Below are 5,152 nucleotides of genomic sequence, written 5' to 3' on the forward strand. Positions count from 1 at the left end.
AGTACGAAAATTAAATCCTTAATCATCGTTCCTTGTGGAGATGATACAGTCTCATTGCTAGCTAAATATTCCCAAATTAGTGTGGTTAAATATAATTTTAATTGAATAATCTCATTTAATAACAACAAATTAAAACCCTAAAATTGAGATTATCACCTGCCGCCACAGTGCGCTGCTGCCGCCGCGCCCTGCTATGTCATGCCGCCGCACCACTATGCCCTGCTGTAGCCACGCCCTACCCCATGGTCGCGCACATTGCTGCACTTGCAACCACGCCTACTCACGCCTCCATGTGTACCCATGTCACCATGCCTACCTGTGCCACCTTCGTGCCTACCAGCTGCTCGCCTTCCACTGCAGCCGAGTCACGCATCGCCTGCACGCTGCCACGTCATGTATACTCATACTCTTCCTTTCGGTGTTACATTATTTCTTTCTGTGCCTCCGAAGACTTTTCTGTCGCCAGGTTAGGATCTTGATAGATAGGAATAACACTTAATGGGATAGGTTTCTACTGGTACGACCTTGGTTGGCGCGTCGAAGGTGCACACACTAGCGCTAGTAGTCATGCTCACAACGTCGGTCTTCAACCTGTCGTCTGGGTAAACCGGAGCCTAGGGACATTCCCAGGTCCTGCTTATCGTGACTTATTGGATGATGGTGTATGTAGACGCCGGATTTCATACTTCTCATCGAACTTATCGTTTCATACTTCTCTCACACACTCTCTCATTCTATTTCTCTCATTCTCTCTGACTCTCTCTCTCTCTCTCTCTCTGAAAACTCTTATGCCATGCCCAAAAAGAAGCCTTCGATGAAAACAAAAATGGTCAATTAAGTATGGAGTAAACGCCTTTCCAAAAAAAACTCCTCAAAATGACTGTCTCCCGCCGCGTTAAAGACAAGCAAAAATACGGGTTAGCCGGCAGACTGATGAACCTTAGACCACCGTAGCCTTGGCAAGCTCAGCCTTCTCCACTGTCGCCCCAACAGCCGCCTCATCACTCACCTGCTCAGCTTGAAGCACCATCCCCTTGGAAAAAACATTCTCAGAAGGAACCTCCTCACTCTTAAAGAACTCCCTCAGTATCTCAAAAGCAGGCTCCTTCACGTCCTGCTCCCATGCCTTCACAGCTTCCTCCCCACGCTTACGGAAAACCTCTGTAGCATCGACGCGGTGAATTCCCCATCCCTGACTCCTCAACCTCGCTATCTTCCCCAGCTGCTTGTTTACCAGCTTCTTCGTGTTGTTCTTGATAAGATCAATGGAAAAATCAAGAACAATCGCCTGCAACTCCTGGTCGACGATCCCCTCCACTCTGAAGTACCCGTCCATCTCCGGCACGCCGATAGCGCGGCGAATTCCTTTGCTGTAGTCTGTGTCCTCAGCGCGGAAAATAGCGCGAACTTCTTCAACTAACCCTTCCTTAACCATTTTATCCACTCTGTCCGCCACCGACTGGTGCAGCTCTTGACAGGCAACGTCGACCCAGAGGAAGCAGAGATCGTAAGTGTTCTTGAACTCGCCGGCGTTGCCGTCAACGAGCTCTTCTAAGAAGGAGTTGGAGCCGCCAGCGATGACGGGGAGGCGGCCGCGGGCGACGATATCGGCGGTAGCGGCGGAGGCCATGCGACGGAAGTCGACGGCACTGCAGTCGTCGTAGGGACGGATGACGCTTATGAGGTGGTGGGGGACGCCAGCGGCTTCCTCGGCGGTGATCTTGTTGGTTAGAATTGGGAGGCCGTCGTGGAGTTGGATTTTGTCTGAGTTGATGACTTCGCCTGAGAAGTGGGTGGCGATGTCGACGGCGAGCTTGGATTTGCCCGTTCCGGTGGCTCCCATTACGAAGACCACCTTGGGTTTGAGTGATTTCTCGGTGATCGCCTCCATTAGTTTGATGAACTGTGAAGAAAATTTAAACGTTATTTATTCTGTCGTTAGAGTGATGTCATCTGAGCGTCGTAAAGTGTATTTATTTCAATAGAACTGCTGAAATAAAATGATACGTTTTTGACTTTTGAAATGATACGTTTGGATAGTAACGTCTATATCTTTGAAACTTCGCGTCCAAGAACATTTGAGTACGTCTTATCCTTAAGCGTTAAAAACAGAAAAAGATTCAGTTTAGATTTATACAATGTTACGGTAGTATAATAATGCCTATTTAGAATATTATATCCGAAGAGAGAAGTTAAAGTGTAGCTTTTCTGTAGGTTTGGAAAATCAAGAACAAAGCCACAGTGAAACGTAAGGAAAACCTAAGAAATTAGTTTAGAGTTATAAACTAGTACTTTAGGATTATAAAGCCTCATATCTTCAAAATAATACATTAAAAATGAAATCGAAAATGTCGATAGCTCAAAATGCGAATCAGAGTCGATGGCCAATTAAAAAACGAGTGTCCTTCAATTGTCATTTGCGGATTAACACATCACACAGGGTAGATTATGCTGCTACATGTGATCAGATAATTCAGAAAACAAGGTTTCTCTTTTTTTCATAAAACTGGGTCGTTCAAACATACCAATCATAGCGCATGGTCAATATAAAAACATAGCATCGTTGAGTTTATATTTGTGATAAATACGTACACAATAGAGGGTAGGTAAAGCTCCTAGGGAGAGCAAAAAGCAATAGAACTACCGAGAAAATGCTTAAGCTGATCAACTGTCTTCAAGTAAAGATGAGGCGAAATGCAATCTCTTCTGCATGCAGAGCCACATATAAAATCACTTACGAGATTGTAAAGCGAACCCAGAAAATAAAAAATGACTTATTTGGTGGACAGCTCACCTGGGATCTTCTCTTCAGGTGGAAAGACAACGCAAGGCGGAGAAATCGGTGAGCTAAAACGAGAAAGAGGACGGAGCTCTGGCTGATGTTGACCTGATGATAGAGGATTTATCCACTACGGCTACCATGCAACGCTTGGTCTCCGACGGGTGTCATTTGGCATGAAAAGGCGTTCAAAAATGGCATCTCTTCGAGCTGGATAGTAGCGTTATCCATTTATGTTACTCAAAATCGCGAAGGGCCGACTCCTCGCGATCCATCTCAGCGTTCATGCGCCCAGAACGGGCTACAATTACTCTTCCCATTAAGGTTCTTCTTTTCCATTTATAGATTAAACTCTCCAATATTTTCTTCTCAATTTATTTTGTGAGTTAACGGGGGAAATTTGTCAGCATTCTTGGCTACAACCAAGGTACCGTTTCCTGCCTTTTCATGTACGTAAATTCATTTTTTTTATCAGACGGCTATGCTTATACTTTCTCAGTTATCTAAGTTTCCAACTGAGCAACGATTAATAGAGTAATTCCGCAACGCTGGGATAAACGGCTCATTGTAGGTGAATGGAAATGCTTAGCATTTCTCTCGCTCCCCTCTTTTTTCTCTTTATCTCTCGGTTCTTTCCTTCTCTCTCCTCATTTAACCCCTTTTTTTTACTTTTCTCCTCTCTCTCTCCCGTTCTTTTCTCTCTCTCATCACTCAGCCTTTTGTCTTTGACTTTTCTTCTCCACTTGTTAACTTTCTTTCTCTGTTCTCTTCTTGTTGACTATTCCACCATTCTCTTTCCTCTCTATTTTTATTTCTCTCTCTCTTCCCTATAACTTCCTCCGAATTGACTTTTCTAGACTTGCTCTTAAACTCTCTCCCTCAGGTGAACCACCATTATCTCTGCCACTTGCTCTTAAACTCTAGACTTTATTGCAAAATCACTCGTAAATCCCATCTTGAAAAATGAAAAAAGAATAAAATAAAAAGAGGAAAAGAAAAGAAAATTGAAAGAAGAATAATTGAACAATAAAAAGTTTTAAAGAAGAAGAAAGAAAGATGAAACGGAAGAAGGTAAAGAGACATAATGAGAAACAAGAAAATCAGGAGAAAGAGGAAGAAGGAAAATAATTGGAAAAAGGTAACAAAGAAGAAAAAGTTAAAGAAGATGAGAAAAGGAGAAGACTCAGAGAGTGGGAGAGAGAGAACTGAGTGTGGAGAGAGCGTGCGAGAGAAAGAGAAAAGAGCGTGTGAGAGAGAGAAGAGAGCGTGCGAGAGAGGGAAAAAGAGAATCTGAGAGAGAGAAGAGAGTGTGCGAGAGAGAGAAAAAGAGAATCTGAGAGAGAGAAGAGAGCGTGCGAGAGAGAGAACGCTAGAGAAAGAAGAGAGCGTGCGAGAGAGAGAAAGAGAATCTGAGAGAGAGAGAAGAGAGAGTGAGAGAGAGAGAACGTTAGAGAAAGAAGAGAGCATGCAAGAGAGAGAGAGAGAGGGGAGAGAGAGACAGTGTGCAAGAGAGAAGAAGTAAGAGAGAGAGAGATAGCACAAGAGAGAAAGCGAGAGAGGGAGGGAGAGAAAAAGCGAGGGGGCCAGAGGGAGAGCGAGGGGGGGGGGGGGGGGGCCCGGTCGGGGAGAAGGCGGAGCACGACCAGACAGAGGCGGGTGGGGCGACGCAGTCGGTGAGAAGGGGGAGCACGACCTGGGAAAGGGAGGGGAGCATGACCGGGGAAAGGGGGGGGTTGTGGGAGAGGGGAGCACGACCAAGGTGAGGGGGAAGGGGGGATAACAAATATTATATTTTTTATTTATTATTTAATTTGGTTCTGGTCCGGTTTGACCATCGGATCACATCCGGTCCGAGCTTGATCATGTCCACCCTAAAATGGTGGACCGACGGCCCCAGTTTCGTCCGGTCCGACCAGTCCCAGCCCAAAATGTCAAAGCCTACTTGTATGGACACTTTTTGTTGAGAGTTAATAAGTTGTTTGTGAGAAAAAGTGATTCTTTGGTGATTTTCTGGTGATAACGGCAACGAAACGTCAACGGAATGGCTACAGCGGCTTCTCATTTTCAATATCAGTCAACTCCTCTTGGGTGCCTCCTTCCCTTTCTCCATACCTTATCGGCTCCATCATTTGCTATCATCTCACCCTTGACTTCATTGAATACACTCCTTCATCTCACCACAATCATCTTGATATGATCCAACAGAGGGTCTATGTTCGGCGGAAGGTCCGACACGGACCCAGTATGCAAGATGCGGCCCAAATTCCACCCTCCCTTACTTATGGGGGCCTTCGGTGGGGCAACCGGGCAGGCATTCACACAGTAAGCTTTTCTCTCTCTCTCTCTCTCTCTCATGGTTCATAGGTCGACACA

General features: G+C 45.4%; 1 pseudogene; it reads right to left on the reverse strand.

Moving 5' to 3' along the window:
- Positions 1–940: 940 nt before the first annotated feature.
- Positions 941–3,118, reverse strand: LOC144712630 (adenylate isopentenyltransferase 5, chloroplastic pseudogene; annotated as a pseudogene).
- Positions 3,119–5,152: the final 2,034 nt, after the last annotated feature.

Source organism: Wolffia australiana, chromosome 15, assembly GCF_029677425.1.
Source record: "Wolffia australiana isolate 7733 chromosome 15, ASM2967742v1".
NCBI lineage: Eukaryota > Viridiplantae > Streptophyta > Magnoliopsida > Alismatales > Araceae > Wolffia > Wolffia australiana.